The sequence below is a fragment of the Ambystoma mexicanum genome, chromosome 7p (genome assembly GCF_040938575.1).
Source record: "Ambystoma mexicanum isolate Mex_15411 chromosome 7p, UKY_AmexF1_1, whole genome shotgun sequence".
In the NCBI taxonomy this organism is placed as follows: domain Eukaryota; kingdom Metazoa; phylum Chordata; class Amphibia; order Caudata; family Ambystomatidae; genus Ambystoma; species Ambystoma mexicanum.
In genome coordinates this window covers 705,973,491-705,990,859 of record NC_090939.1, presented here as the reverse complement: position 1 = coordinate 705,990,859, position 17,369 = coordinate 705,973,491, and the positions used below count along the sequence as shown (strand labels likewise).

The 17,369-nt window shown below is 46.1% G+C and overlaps 1 protein-coding gene across 1 annotated transcript in view; it reads right to left on the bottom strand.

Annotated features, from left to right (window-relative positions):
• Positions 1 to 17,369, bottom strand: part of ZRSR2 (zinc finger CCCH-type, RNA binding motif and serine/arginine rich 2) — a 336,397-nt gene that overhangs the window by 291,022 nt on the left and 28,006 nt on the right. The gene's annotated exons all lie outside the window — the stretch shown is intronic.

The following is a 17,369-nucleotide window of genomic DNA, read 5'->3' as shown; positions in this document are numbered from 1 at the left end:
GTAAAGAGGAGGAGTCAATCCAAAACTTAAAGAAAAATACATGTAAGGAGCACTATGTAGATAAATAAATAAGTACTCACATAACACGCAAGGACAAGGCTCAGGTACTCACAAGAACGGTGTAAAAATAAACATCTTCATTTTTATCAATAAATAAATTCATCAGAGCCAAGCCAAAGCAGAGAAGGCTCTCACTGTTTAGAAAGCGAAACACGTTCCACCCGTTAAATGGGAGAATTGTCAAAAAGTATTTCCTTTATGTTGTATGAAGGAAGTTGGCATTGCCAGGTCCTGATGTGTGTTCACGTGGCCGGTTGAAATAATGAACGCTGCTTTGGATTTGTGACTACACAGCCTGACGAAGCCTGTTTATCGGGTGGAACCTGTGGCATTTTCTAAACAGTGAGAGCCTTCTCTGCTTTGGCTCTGATGAATTTATTTATGGATTAAATATGTTTATTTTACACCGTCCTGGTGAGTGCCTGAACCTTCCTTGCACGTTATGCAAGTACTTTATTTATCTACATGTATTTTTGTTTATATTTAATTTTCATTTCATTTTGTCATTTGTATAGCGCCTTCCACCATGGGAATGCTACCAACGTGCTGTAGGTAGAAAGCCCTCGGAGGGACCAAAGTCGGAAGTATAGGAAAAGTTATGAAGTGCTAGTATGCGTGTATGCCTAATGGCCATTAAAGTTTAAGAGAGCTTAGCCGAGTCCCTGCTAGCCACCCATATCTAATTGGCATGTGTATGAGTGGAGAGATGTACACTATTGAAATAAGCTGGAGGGTGTGTGTAAGAGGATAGTCATTTATGTGTATAGCTACAGTTCAGATTTATGTCATAAAAGGTACATACATTCTTATGGCAGAAGTGTTGTGCAAAGAGTTGTACGTGAAAGTAGATGATGTGGCTGTGCCTTTGGCTAATTAATTCCAAAAGCGTGGAGTGCGAGAGGAAAAATGCATTGGTTATAATCAAATGAAAATCTAGAATTAGAACACACTGCAAATTCTAAGGCATCTGGGTTGATACATTATGGTGGATATATTCTGCATGCTTCCCACTATCATTAAGTGGCTACATTCGAGAACCTACATAACAGTAAAGGCAGCATTCTGCCAATAACTGCATTCCCTGTAGTGGGACACATGCTGCAATCGTCTAGAAACCATAGCATGGTCGCCCTCGTGGACTCAACTAGGTGCAGCACCCAGGTCAACTGCCCATCCCTTCCAAGTGCTATACAATGGCTATCAAAAGAGCTCATCTGGTGCAAAGGCTACAATCTGTGCAATACAAAGGCCACCCTGCCAAAATACTCCGAGAGCAACACCCAGGTCACCCTCCTGAATTATTCCAAGTGCATCACATTGGCTAACCTCACAAGTCTTCTAGGTGTTGGCTGACCTAATGGATATTCACAGAGAAAAACCTTGGTTGCACTTATAAATCATCTAAGAGCAGAAGCAATGGCTACCTTTCTAAAGATGTGGTTCAACACGTTGGCCACCCTCACAAATACCTCCAGTCTGATGCATTGCGAACCCCTCAAAATAGATCAAAGTGCAATACATTTCCCACCCCCAGAATCCAACCAAGTGCAATACATTTCCCACCCCCAGAATCCATCCAAGTGCAATAGATTGCCCACACCAGAATCCATCCAAGTGCAATACATTGCCCCCACCAGAATCCATCCAAGTGCAATACTCTGCCCCATCCCTCCTTTAATTCAGGGATAAAGCAGGTAACTGTTGCTCAGTTGTCGGCCTCATCCCTCTTGGACGCATACACTCTGCCTCTCCAGGCATTCTAATAGCCCTATCTCTGTTGACATACGTGCCCTTGTACTTCATGGTCTACCTTTTAGATTGCTTTCCACATTTCCATAGCTTTCACCCCACTGCCCCAACTCATGTACATCTGTGCTGTAATACCCGTGTCGCAATATTCGTTTTTAGGTGTGCTTTCATCCTGCATTGTTATGTTCTGCTAGTTAAAAATCCTACATACTCCCTTGCCCTCTGTTCTGTTTCTATTTCTTGCTCCCTTTAACACCCCCTTTTAGCTCCCACTGCTTTTTTATATTCCTATTTTGTGCTTCCTTTGTGTGCTTGCGCCCTCCAGTCAACTCCCTCCCCCATGCCTCAGCTGCTCAGCCTGGTTAAGTGTACCACAATCTGTGCCCCCTCACAATGGCGCTTTCTATCTCTCCTATCTTCTCTAACGGCTTCTCTATCTCCTATCCCTCCCCGCTCACTATGTATGGCAGGAAGAAACTTAAGGAGGACACATTTGGCTCCAGCAGGCCTTCCTATTGCTGATACCTATGTCAGTGCATCTGCCAGAGAGACTATCACCGACATCATCTTTGGCGTTCCATCTCCTGAGTTATGAACGCTACATATGTTCGCTCTGCTCTCTCCCTACTCTTCCTCACACATCAATGGTGTCACCCGATAGGAGGTCCTGCATGCCTTCTCCTATAGAAATGGTGCCATCTTGGTACAAGGGCCTCAACCCATCCTCCTCCTTTTTTATAGGCTCCTCCCTTGCCTTATCAACTTTCCACCTTCCTCCTCGCTGGCTCCTTTGCCAACTGCACCTATGGACTATCTGGCTCCCTTGCCTGCTAGGCACACCTTGGCTCCGCCTGGTCACACTGCCTCTCTTATTTTGGCTCCTCTGACGTCTTCTACTATCCTGGCTCCCTTGCACACACTCTCTGCACTGACAACCTCGTCATCCTATCCCACGCTGGCAGTGGCGAAACACAAAATGTGGGGACCCCCGGCGAGCCATACTGAAGGGGGCCCCCCCAACTCGGCAAATCACTGGCCGCGCCAAACTCTGGGCCGGCATAGATTATCAGTCACGCTTGCGAAATATGCACAAACGTGCTGCTGAAGGGATATGCCACACACTGCACTAGGAGAAAGATATAAATATGTGTTTTAATGCAATATACAGCACACTTTCTGGGAAAAATTGCCTAAAAAGCCAGAGTGTTTGCAATTGTTTCGTACGGTAACACCAATCCAATAGATGCAAGTTACCAACAGTGCACAGGATCATTAATACTTTGCTATTAAAAATGCTATGCCACAATGAAAATATGTCCAACTGGCTATACAATGTAGACCAGTGTAGACACGTAATATTGTTACAGTAAAGCATGCCAGGTCACATTTAGACATACCTAGACTGGTTGCGCCAAAATGCCATTCGAAGCATTAACACTCATCAAGAAGAGAACACACATTCAAGCCTGTGGCCTCTAACAACACGGACAAACTCTTTAAAATCTGCAAGGAACTGGTCAATCCTGTTGCGGTCTTTACCTCTCCTGTTCCCTCCCATGACCTCTGTATGGCTCTGTCATCTCACTTCTCTGCTAAAACTCCTGTGCTTCATCTCCTCTTCCTCTCCCTCTTCCTCTCACGGCCCCCCTTTGGCCATCTCTACCTCTCTTCCTCCTTTCTCTTCTTTCTCTCTGACAACACCTGACGAGGTTTCTAGACAAGTCCGATCTATCAAAGTGTCATCCAAACAGGTGCTCCCCTGCTCCTCCAAAACCATCAAGGACCATATTGACACCCTCGCTCCAGCCTTGGTCGATTTCTGTAAATCACTCTTTTGCCACTGGAACATTCCCCTCTCCCCTAAACCACTCCCTTATGCACCCCCTCCTCAAGAAGCCATCTGCCGATCCTGCCGGCCCGGTAAACTATCGCCCAATCTCCATCACCCCTTTCCTGGGCAAACTGTTGGAAAAGCTGGCCATCACCCAGCTTACTCTCCACACAGAATCTGTTGGTTGTCTTCATGACCTTCAGTCTGGCTTCAGAGCTGCCAGAGGCACGGAAACTGCTCTCCTGAACACCTGTAAAGATCTGCTCCCTAACCTTGATTCCAGCATTCCTTCTGTCCTCATCCTCCTTGATCTTTACTCTGCTTTCGACACGGTCTACCACACCATCCTGATCAATCAACTCCATGAGAACCTGGCCATCACAAATCAGGCCCTTGAGTGGCTGACATCCTTCCTCTTGGACTGCCCCTCCCAAGACCAACTTGGTCCCTTTCTCTCCGCTCCATCCTCTCACCATGGTTTTCAACCTCTACTTGGCCCCTTTGGCCCACCTGAACTCTACCTTCTCATCTAACTTTCAGTGTTATGCTGCTGACACTCCGCTTTCCTTCAGGCTCCCCTCAGACTCCTCTACTCTCTCGCTCATTCCTGACTGTCTATCCGCGATTCAGGATTGGTGTGCCTCCATCGATCTCTGCCTTAATGTCAGTAAGACAGCGATCCTTCTTATTTGGACTCCTGCTGCTGCTTTCCCTCTCTCACTCTGGCTGCCCGCCTTGGGCCCTTCCTGTGAGGCAAACAACCTTGATGTCATCTTTGAATCCACTCTCTCTTTCTCTTTCTCTCCTCACATCTCGGACGTCGCCAAGAAGTCCCACTACCAGCTGCTCCTCCTCAAAGGAACTCTTCCCTTTCTCTCTTTCCCCCAGAAGATCAGGGTCTCCAGAGCCCTGGTTCTCTCTAGGCTGGACTACTGCAACAGCCCCTTTCTCAATCTGCCTTCCTCTACTCTCCACCCTCTGTACCTAATCCAGAACAGGACTGCAAGACTTATCCTGGGCCTCAAGCCCAAGGATCTTATCTCTCCAGCCCTGAAATCTCTCCACTGGCTCCCAGTTGCTGCAAGGATCAAGTTCAACAACCTTTGCATTGTCCACACGGCTTTCTGGGCCTGGGGCCCCACACTACATCCAACGCTCTCATTCAAAATGTCTTCCTTCTCAAGCCCTTTGCTCAGCTACCTACAACTCTCTAAGGGTTAGACAATTCTCCAGGCAGAGAGTGGGGGTAGATCTTTATCCTCTGCAGGTGCCTCCCTCTGGAATAGCCTCCCTGCTCCTCTCAAACTTGAGCTGGACCACCTGAAGTTCCGGAAGCAGCTCAAAACTTTACTCTTCTCCTCTGCTTTCTCTCTCTCCCTTCCCTGCTGGCCTACCTGACCTACCTGTCCGCTGTACCGACTGGTTGCTTGGCTACCCTCAGAGTCTCACTGAGTCCAGACTCTTTCTTGATCAGTCACCCTTGCACTGCCTCTGGGCCTACCAAGCACTTAGGGGCTGTAACTGTAACCCTACAGTCCCCTGTTCGCCTTTCAATACCCAGAACCACGCTGCCCTGGCTGCACTTACTCTGAGCATTGCTGCCCAGTTTTTCCCTCCTCTCTCCCTTGCACTTCCCCCCTCCCTTTCCCCTTGCACTTCTCGTTCTCGCATTTGCACGATCTGAATGACACAAGGCTTAGTAAGATTGTTTATCTTGTCCTCCCTCTATCTTCCCTCCCTTTTCTTGTCGTGCCTGGAAACACTTGTGTACCAGCGCATTATAAATGACTTATTTCATATCATTTGATCACAGATGCCCAGAAAAATATACAATGCCGCAGTAAGAAACGGCTAGACTGGCATCACCCAAATGGCAGTATAGCCAGGTAATTCACTTAGCAGGACTGCTTTATCAGAAATGCCCAGTTAAAAAAAAAGTCATACCAAACTGAGGAATGACTAGACTGGCTGCATCAAAATGCCTCTCTAGCCACTAATACCACATATCATGCCTGCTTAACCTGGACATGGACAGCATTATGATTTGTTGCACAATCCTACCCGCCCCACACAACATCCGCTCTCCCTACCACCCCTACCCCAACCTCCAAAATCAGCTCCTTGGCCCAGAATTACCTCCATGTCACTCGTCCTCGTCCCAGAGCTTATGTATGAGGCTCTTTGCCTCCTAGGTAAGTACTGGGATGAGGAAGAGTGGGACTAGGAGTAATGAAGAGTACAGCTAGCTAAGTCAGACATTACCTCCATGTACCTCTACCTCATCCCAGTACTTGTGTATGAGGCAGAGTGCCTTATATACAAGTACTTTCTCATACACACTGGGACGAGGAAGAATAGGGCTAGGAGTAATGAGTAATGAAGGCATTAAAACACAAGTATTGGTGCAACACCATTGAGTTGACTAGGATTCAGCACTCCCCCTGAAACTTTGGGCTATGTTTGTTGATTCGACCTTGCTGACCTTTACAGCAGTTGCCAGACAGAACAGAGCACAGATGTTAAATGGCACCTGGGTTTCCCTGTTAACAAGAGCCCAGCTAATACCAACATAAAGCATTTCACTGTTAGTACCTGCTTTCAAATGCCAAATTTTGTATGCAATTGAAATCGTGATGGGGTTTAATACTTGCATGCCAGGGGGGTGATTGGAAGGGTTGAGAGGGAACAGGAGACCACTCATTCTCACAGCAGTCCACAAGTGGGTGCTTTCAACCTTAAAGGAGAGAGTTAACTGCATGTAACATTGAAGCTGTACTAGAATAGTCTCATTAAAATGAGCTAAGAAATTAGATGCCCCCAAACAAATACGTTTGCCCATCCCCCACCGCCCATGAAGTTAGTGCCTCTCCCAACATTTGAAGGGTTAGCCCCCCGAAATGTATGTTTTGTTGCGCCCCTGAACGCAAGCACACACACCAATCACCATATACACACCCAGCCATCCATACATTTAAGTGTGGACCCTTTCACCATACAGGCACACACACCCAGGCACCCACCCATATATTTAAGTGTGCCCCCGTTCACCATATACTCACAGACGCACACATCATGGGGTTAAGGCGAGCCCTAATACTTCAAAATGAAATTGGGCCTCATTACAAATATGCCAGTCTGGAAACAACGGTGCCGGTAAGCTTACTGGCACTGTTTCCGGATCGGCATATTACAGCTCTGCGGGCGTTTGCCGTCCCTCCCGGCAGGGCAGACCTGCCGGGCAGAATGGCACCCACCCGCAGAGTTTTCATGGAAGCACCGGCACCGTTATTAACGGTGCCGGTGCTTCCGTGGTCCCCATTCCCATAGAGTCCAATAGGTCTCAATGGAAATTGGGACTTACCATTTGCCGGCGCCTGACTTCCCGGACCGCCGGGGTTGTAATCCAACCCCGGGCACCAGTAAATCATTATGGGTCTGGTGGCAACCTGACGGTAGCACCGGCACGGTTAATGCCAAACCCGTAATGAGGCCCTCGGACTTCATAAAGAAATGTTTTCCGTTAAGGACCAATCCATAACGGAAATCATTTCTTTGTGAAGGCAGAGTGACTTCAAAAATAAACTATTTCTTTTTGAAGTCACAGGGCTCCCCCCACCCCGAGTCTAGCGTCTTCCATGCCATGGGGAGGGCGGAGCCCTCAGACTTCAAAAAGACATTTTCTTTTTGTAGTCACTCTGCCTTCATAAAGAAATTATTTCTGTTCCAGAAATTATTTCTTTATGAATGAAGACTGAATTCAAAAAAGAAAAAAGATTTCTCCAGTGGGGCCCCCTCTTAGGATATGTGCTGGAGGGGCCCCACGCACCGTGGGCGCTGCGGGGGCCTCTGTAACGCCAGTGCACGCTGGTGTGCTTGCCACAAACTGCTGACGCATCTAGGGCTCCCTTGCCCTCTGTGGCCCCTCCTTCACTGGCTCCCTTGGCGTCTACCACTGTCCTGGCTGCCTTGCCTGCATTCCCTTCAGCCCCTCTGCCTTCGCTTGCCTCTATCTCCCATTCACAGCGCCATCTGTATGGGGGACCTCTGTCCCCTCCGTCCCCCTGTAGATCTCTTAAAAATGGCAATCTGCTCCACGTTGCCACACTTAACTCTTGCTCCACAGTCAAGCACTCCTCCGACATCTGCCACCTCCTTAAAACATGGACCTTGATATTCTTGCTCTCACTGAGACCTGGTTTAAGGACAGCTCTGGTCACAAGTTTTGACACACTTCTCCCTGAAGGCTACAAGATCCTCTCTGAGCCCAGGCTCAACAGACCAGGAGGGGGAGTTGCCCTGATCTTTCCAGAGTAGATCCTGGTTTCCACCATTCCCACTCAAGCCTCTTCATCCTTCACCCTTAGCACTTCCCTCCTGGGCCTTCCTCCAGCACTTGTCCACCCCTCTGCTCCTCTTTCCATCCCCTTCACCAGCACCTCTCCACAATGCACTTGCATGGGCAAATGCCACAAGACCCAGCAGGACAACGACAGTAGATTACTGTTTTGCCATTGTTATTATTTCCCATGTTCTGTTCCCATCGAGCATTGTGGTGCTTTGAAACACAATTCTGTTGTGTGAAGCGCCTTGCCTTACAAATGCTCAATAAAGTAAAGTAAACCACTAGATAAATAGACCATATTGAATTCCGGGCTAGCAGAAATGGTCACTTCAAGTTTGACAAAAGGCTAGAGACACCATAGGTTTGAGTACACAGTGTTTTAAAGCCTCACCTCCTGGTGTGTGCGACTACTTGACATGAGAATAAACACACAGGAGACATATGTAGTGTGAGCACACATTCTGACCCAGTATCGCCTGATGGTACACAGGGCTGCTTCAGGTTCGCAAGTGAGCATGAACCGACCTGCAGGAATTATAGTAACAAAACAAGGGTGGAACAGGGACTTAGTAGTGAAGGTCAGCAGGTTTGCAGGAGACTAGGCGCAGAGGTAAGCTTTGGGCCATGAAAAACTGTAGGACGAGCAAGAAGGGGGTATTGATCTCCTAATCTTACAGTGCCGAGATAGACCCAGAGTTAACAGCAATACATAATTTTCTGGTGTGTTAGCGCTCTCCTATTGATGCACATATTGTAAATCGCTGTTTTTAACTGTCTTTAGTTTTCTAAATCACGTGTGTAAGAAACCTGAAGGTGGTTCACCCGCTAGTCTCCGGAGATCTGTCATCCAGGTGGCCAGGACACAGCCATCGCTATTGGATCCAGTTCCTGGGGTTGGAACAGTGGGGAAGGTCACCTGGATGGGTGCTCTTCGGGGAGTGGAAGTGGGACACCGAAGGGTGAGATGCAGTAGCCCCTTCCCTATGACACCTTTTCCCCATCCTGCCCAGTAGGATATTCAGAAACTCTACGCCCCCACCTTTCCCAACACAAACCATTTCTCACTAAGTGAGCAAAAATGGACTAACACCATAGCCGTTCACCTGACATGTCCCAACACAAGGGTCAGACAGAATCAGGCAATTGCCGATAACTATACACACCTGACTACCCTTTCTCTTCCCCACAGGGATAAAAGGCAGAGCACGAGAGCACACTTTGAGCAAGGCTGAACGCATGATGAAGCAGACATTCCCGGGACGGTAGTTTAAACGGAGAAAGGCGGTGGGACTCGAGAGGACGACCAGGAGGGGATTGGCCTTGCCCTTTTCAATCCAGACTCACGAGGCCTCCGCAAAAGGAAACGTAAGACCGGGAATCGCAGCTGGCGAGTGGTCTCACAGATGTCAACGGTACCCGGGGCCCTCTCGCACTGAAAGTCAGGGCGGGGAGAAGCACTTGCCGCTGTGGTACCGTCCTCGACACCCGAGGCAGAAGAACCACCAACGGGTTCAGCACAGCCGGTGAGTCGGAGGAAACTGATACTGAATCGGACTGCGTTCGGCTCAAGGTTGCAGTGGCAACATCATAAGAAAGAAGATCGTAGACAGAGGTCTTTTTTTGAATGAACTTGGTACTAGAGATGGAGTGGTCCGGCACCACATGGGCGCCCATTCGAATGTCTTTAACTGGTACCCCTCTTGTATGGAAAGAGAAAGTAATGAACTAAGAACTTTTTGGTTATCGAAACTACAAAGACCAAGAGGCCTAGGGGAGGCTGGCGTAAAGTGTCAAAGTGGTCATATGAGGGTCAAGCTAAAAACCTTGTACTGTCGAAAGACTTTGACACGTTGTGGAAGCCAAGTGAACTGTGTTTGAAGCAAATGTGAACATAACTGAGCGATTTTTTAACACGATAAATAGGGCAAACCACATCTGTGTCATGGTTTGTTACAGCCAATTGTATCAAGTTTCCAACAAAACAGTTTACAGAAAACCGTTTCAGAAAACCACTGTGGTTAGGGCAAATGGGTGCTGAAAGAACAAGGCTGTGGCAAAGGACAGTAAGGATACAATGAGGTTCCAACTGTCCCTACCTCCTATCCATACCTCAACCTTCCTTGGTGAATCTGTATGTGGCAGAATTTGAAGAATCACATACATATCAAACAATTAAACCATACAGATCACAGGTTACCCTCTGGACTTGATATATCAATGGCATTTTGGCAATCTATACAGGGACTGAGGCTTCATTTAAGGAATTTTTGACCTGGTTAAATTCCAGAAATATCTTCCTGAAATTCACCCACTGTATCTCCGAAAGTGTCATACACTTCTTGAATGTTGAGATTAAAGCAAATGCAGGCAAATTGTCTACCACAGTGTTTAGAAAACCTACAGACCGTAATGCCCTACTTGATTATTCAAGTTTTCACTCAAGGAGTTTACGAGAAAATCTTCCTTTTGGACAATTCTTGCGTTACAGGAGAAACTGCTCAAGCTTGCAAGAATATGATACGCAGGCAAGGATATTGACAGATCGCCTATCAGAACGGGGGTACCCCAAAAAACAATCAAGACTTGTGTATCGGCTTGTGTCCCTGATATTACTTTCCAACTCATACTGATGCTGCAATAATATGTTCTCATATGAGATTCTCTACCCTCTAATTAGAGACCAATCATATTGGGTATTCCATTATTTTTTAGTAAACCAGCATCTCCAAATATCATCATTCAGCCGGAACTCCTTTTCACATAAGAATGTCCAACCTAGAAAGGAGCTTGTCAACATTAACACCATTACGATCCCAATAGGAAACATTCTGACAGGAGGGTGTTATTTGTTGTGATAAACTATAGATTGCTGGGCTTGCATGCATGCCCACAAACCACTCCGATTTAATCACCATTACATTGGGCTCTCTGCTTATCCCAATGAGAAAGGTAAACAGTGTAAAAAGAAGGCAGGTCCATTTTCGAGCCCGTCGAGGACACTGCAATACTAACTGACTTAGGCTTAGCCTGACTTCCGCATCACATGTCACGTGCTAAACGTGACTTCCGTGTCACGCGTCACATGTTAAACGTGACTTTTAGGTACAACATAATGCGACAGGCATATCATCTCTGCGCCGTGACTTACAGGGAGCCGGTGGATGGGACGTTGTGATTAACACACTGAATAAAGTAAGTTAGCTACCACTCGTGTCTATACTATCTGACACAGCGGGCATACAACGTAATAGATGGTCAAGGATGTAGACCGGGCACACCACTCAGGCGGATCTATCTTGATACGCCCAATTTGGCCAGTGATGCGCACAAATATGTCTGTGGGATTGACCTTTAAAACCCGAGCTGTGATTATTGACAAATTGGAACTAACAACTTTATACATGGCTCTCTTCTTCCAATTAGGTAGAGAGCACTGGCTGATTATCGGAGTTACTTCATACAGAGTTGCAAAATCATGGCTGAACCTGAATAGGAACAGGGTCTGCCCCACAAGGTCAGTGATTCCCTGTCTTGTGTCTTTTGCTTTGTTACTTCCGACTTAAAATTGCCTTTTCCACCAGGCACTTGAAAAATGCTAAACCATGAGACTAACAGGTAGCAAATGCTCTAATAGAGTGGACTTGATGTCCTAGCCTGATGCAATTGTTGGTAAATGTGGTATTGATATCACCCGTTGTTAAAGAGATGAATAGCAATAAACTAGGTGCTGATTCATAGCCATTTGTTTGGCAGTTACTAGCCTATAGGTGACTGTGGTGTGTTCTTCTTTTGCCCACAGGCTCACCTTTTGACTGATCCAGTCCCATGGCACGATAGGCACGGGTAAGAAGGTGGTAAAGTATAACACCCACCCTCTTATAGGTTCCGGTACTTGGCAGGTACTTTTTTGACTTAAAGATCAGGGAACCTGAAGACGGTCCTGATGAAAGTGGCCCTACTAAGACTTATGCCACTGAAACCGGTAGACGGTGATTGCTACACCTAAAAGGCATTCATTTGACCTATTGCCTGTGTGAGCAATCTTTGTACCTAACCCCACCTTTCGCTAATCATTAGTATTTTGAGACGAAGAGTGGAGTGTGCATTTGTCTTCATGTTGTTTTGTCATACAAACATGGGTTGTTTGTAGTTTGTGTCTTTTAAAACCTCAGTGCACCAGGGTCTACAGGACATCTCCAGGTCAATAAAACCTACGAATATCCTAGTTGATTTCTGTATTCAAAACCACTGATGCATTGACCTTCCCTTTTACTCACTGGCTACTTGTCTCTTCCAATACGCACACATAGTGAAAGAGAGTGGTTTATGGGCAAATAAAAACAAGGCTGAATGTATTGCCACAGATAGAAAAAGAAGAAAAACTACTAACTTCTATAACCTTTTGATAAGCGACACATCAGCGCTTCCTAGATTGAGGTGTGGATAGGAGGTAGGGACAATTAAAACCTCATCGTATCCTTACTGTCCTTCCCCACAGCCTTGTTGTTTCAGCACCCATTTGCCCTAACCACAGTGGTTTTCTGTAAACTGTTTTGTTGGAAACTGGATACAATTGGCTGTAACAAACCATGACAGATGTGTTTTGACCTATTTATCGTGTTATTAAGTATTTAGAGTAAGGGTATTACCCTGGTAACTTGCTCTTTGCCCTCCCCCCTTAGGTTAATTCACGACTGAGGGATGTCTACGAATTAGGGTGGACAGTTATACACACGCAAACATGGTGTCAACAAGCATGAACCAGACTGAGGGATGTCCACAGTGAATGATTGGTCTGAACCAGACTGAAGGAGGCTATTATTGATAGAAGGATCAGAGCCCCGCTGCGGGGGATCCAGGGGTGCGGAGTAATCGGCCAGCGTAAAGATTAAATCGAAGGAACTTTTATTGTTGTGTACGATACAATAGGCCTTCTGAAGAATGAGACTTTGCATGAAAGAGACTTGCGCACAGAAGGCCCTGAAATTGGAAAAGGAACTGTAAACTGGTGCCAGAGAGGTCCAGGAGTGTGCAGTGCTCAAGAGTCCCGCCTTGTCGCATGCTAAAAACGTGGGGAAGGGAGACCCTGGCCATAACATCCTGACTTATTTTGCACTCTACTAATTGGGCATCCAGTCTTCGCCGGTCATCTAATTGTCGTTTGGGCGTTTTTCTCTGCTCGGATTCCATTCCAACAGGTATTACTAGGTTACTCATTATCGTCATTTCTGCTAGGTTACAGGTTTGCCTTACTATACAACATGGGGTTTCCCTCAATAGAATAATTATTCCTGGCCCGCTTACGAGCAAGCCGGATTGCGCTGATGAACAAATTAAAACACTCAAAATTAGACGACATAGATCTGCGTCTACCAAACGCTAATAAATGCCATAAGCTCAGTGAGACACATGTTACGGTTGGAGGACCAAATGAGCGTCCCCCACCTTGACTGAATATCGGCAATGAGATTGGCACGCGGCTAGCGGTTCCTGTTGTTGAGCCAGCTGTTGAGCCAGCTAGAACTGATGCGTTTCGACCTGTCAAATCTAACCAGACAAGCGACAGCCATAGAGCACCTAAGTATACTCACACCAACACCCTCTCCAAGGATACTAGATCTATGCCCCTGGTGACTTCACTTGACCGATTTCCATCTAATGCAGGAACAAGTGGGCGCAGTCTTAAAGCTGCCCTTTTGAACACCAGATCACTGATTAGTCATGCCCAAGACATCCATTATCTGACCCGGGACAGTCAACACGGCATTTTGTTTCTCTCTGAGACCTGGATCAGAGAGACCAGTGGACCATCCACTAATCTTGCCGTCCCTGCAGGGTAATCCATCTTCTGCAAAAACAGAGAAGAGGATCTCGGCGGCGGAGTGGCAAGCATAGCAAAATCTGATTTGGCGCTCACTGCTATTCCCACCTCCTGCCATGGTTGCGTAGTCTTACTTGTTAAACTGACCCCCAACAATACATGTGTGAATTTTATTCTTATTTACCGCCCTCCATCGGCTATGCGGGACTTCCTAGAGGAAATTTCTCAGACCCTAAGCTCCCTTGAGGGTCGAAACAGATCCTCTCTTCTCTTAGGTGATTTGAATTACTGGAGGGGAGATAAAACAGATAAAGGAACTATTGAACTCGAACAAACCTTAAATAATCTGAACCAAGTGGTAAACAAGGACCTCACCACTGATAAGAACCACATGTTGTATTGGGTAGTCTCTAGAAAAGTGTCAACCACTATTGATCAAACCTATCCCTGCATTTGGTCGGATCATTACATCGTGGAATTCCACTTCCAATTTCCAGAGGCGGTAGTTAAACCTCAGAACCCCTCCAAGACCATTATCAATCATAATTTCAACAGGATTTAGGTGCAGCACCTGTCCTTTTGTTAATCAACTCTCATGACTGAGACTGTGAGTGAGGATTCAGCTGAGTACTTGGCCTCCTCTTTCTCAAGCACCTTTTATAAACTGCTTGATGCAAAAGCTCCTCTTCGATCTAAAATTATGAGGGATAACCCCAATCAAAAAAGTGGTTCACTCCTGAACTCACAGCAATAAAGAAGGAAAAACGTAAACTAGAACTACGCTAAAAGATCAAACTGATGAAAACAAATCAATATGGAAAGAACTAGGCAAAACCTACAAAAATAAAATTCGTTGAAACTAAGGAGTATTATAATCTGGAAATTAACCAGGCCTCCAACTGGACACAAACATTTTTGAAATTCTTAGACTTCTTGAAAAACCAAAGTCCCTTTTTACTCCATTTGTTCCCTCTAAGCAGGACTCCATAAATGTACAAACAGCATTTGAAGCCAAAACAATTAAGGCCAGAGAGAAAATCAGTGTAGCACTGCCTAATGTCGAACTCTCGACTAAGATGCAGGGTCATGCTCCTAGAAGCAAACTACCAATCTTTTTGCCTTCTCGCCTACATCTGTACTGGAGATGCAGAATATTTTATTCACTATGGGTCCCACCTCAAGCTCTGAAAACATCCTCCTGCCTAAGCTCATCTTGGAACACGCAGACCTTTTTGCCCCTTTTCTGACCAGGTTTCTTAATGCATCCTTTAGAGATAGCTTGGTGCCATCTGCAATTAAAGCCTTTACAGTAACTCCACTGCTAAAAAAACAGTCTGGACCCTAGGGATCCAGGTAATCTGAGACCTATAACCAACTGTCAATTCCTTCTTAAAATCTTGGATAAAACTGCTTGCACGCAAGACAATCAGGTTTTCGACCCCGCTATAGTACTGAGATAGCGCTACTCAGATCTCCAATCTGAAATGCGGGTATCATTGAAAAGGGCAAAGTGGGAATGCTGATACTTCTGGACCAGTCGCGGCTTTCGACTTGGTCGATCACCAACGCCTCCTGCAGTCCTTACGCCATCTGGGACTTTGCTCTGAGAGTGCGGTTGATTGTTTTCATTTGTTTCTATCGGGACGCGAATTCAAAATTCTGTGGGGATCAGTCTCTCTCCATCAGCTCCCATTTGGTGTGGAGTTCCTCAAGGGGCAAGTTTGTGCCCCATTTTGTTCAACATAGACACAAGAACTCTCTGTTCACTATTGGATGATCAAAGGGTATTTTTTTACCAACTATGCCGAGGACACCGAGCTGGTCCTAGAATCCACTGGGAACCATTTCAAAGATAACAGATCCATCTGCCACATCTTCCGCCAGATAGAACTCTGTATGGCCTCCAACTGTCTTTGTCTGAACATCGACAAGACAGAGATTCTCGGTGTTTGGCTCCAGGCAGGCCAGAGCGAAACTCAATCCGGCTTTCACGAGTTTTAGAATCAGAGACAGCACCATCCAAGTTCAAACTAAGGTATAAAGGCTTGGTGTTCAGCTGGAGGCCACTCTGAGTTCCGAGGTACATGTCAATCAGCTGATCTGAAATTACCAGCTGCACCTTCTCAGAAACATGCGTCCGTACATTTCAGAAGAGAACAGTGCCACTATAGGTCTTGCATCAATCAACTCAAGGTTAGATTATTGTTAACTCCCTATTTATTGGAGCCTCAAACTCGTGCCTAAAAAACATCAGGTTCTGCAAAACGGTGCTGTACGTATCATCAAAAAGGTTGCTTGGCGTGCTAACATCTCCAATCAACGACATAAACTTCACTCGGTTCTCGTCAAGGAACAAATCCGGTTTACGACAGGAACTATGGTTTTCAAATGCATCTCTGAACAAGCCCCTGTTTATTTAAAATCATCCATTCCACAATATTGTCTGCCAAGAAATCTGCGCTCTAGTGGAAAGAAGCAGATTATCTGCCCTGGTCATAGATGTGCTAATGGACAAGGCAGATCTTTTCCAGTTAAGGCAGCAATCTTTTGGAACGCTCTCTCCATTACCTTGAGGTCAGAAGAGGCACTAGGGACTTTCAGAAAAGCTTTGAAAACATATCTTTTCAAGTGACCCCCGCCCACCTCCACTGATTGTACACTACCTTTTGTCCTGTTCCTTGATGGTCGTCCTGCCGTGTGAGTGTTATGGGCGCCCCGAAGCCCACAGGCTTTCGGTGCCTTCCAAATAAATAAATACATTTAATTTATAAAAAAATACCTGCACCCACAACCTGTGCTCAGGCTAATGATGCTGCGCCTAGAAACACTTGTGTAAAGGTGCGTTATAAATGCCATATCATACACCACTTTGTCCCGTGGCATATCCCGGTGTGCAGCCACCATCGCATCCCTGGGCACCATTAATGCGGGTGGCAGAACCTTTTCCCTGTGTCCTTGGGCTCCCTGGGCTACAGAGGTTATCTGTTTGCGCACTAATCTTTCCTCTTCAATTATAATGCCCTCTGTCTGTGGTTCAACCTAAGACGTTCCCTATCTCTGTCCTTAGTTTCAGGTAGGGGTCGCTATGAGAAATGGGTGCACCTGGGTATCTCTCCCGTTCGGTGGTCTGACTACTTCCGTGCACATTGTGGTATGGCCTCCCCCGTCCGCTGTCTTGACATCTCTGTGTTTATTCCGTATGGTGTGGGAGTTATAGCGTATTATAATGTAACTTGTTAACTAACATTTTTATGTGTATATTTGATTATAAAATGGCTACTGAAATATATTCATTTATTCTGTCATATACATAGCTATATTCTATCGTGCTGTGCATGCCATAGTTTCCAGCCCCCATCTGATGGATTCTTCAATCAACATTGGACGATAATCAACAACGGGGCTTCTTTGATAACCATTATGTGGAACAATCGCCAGGTACCAATCTGTCCTTTAGCGGTAGCAGCAATAAGGAGCAACCTGTCAGCGTTTATGATGTGAAAATGGGCTGATCTGAAAACGTTGCGTTTGAAAGTGAAATGACTCCTTATCTTCTGACTAATGGA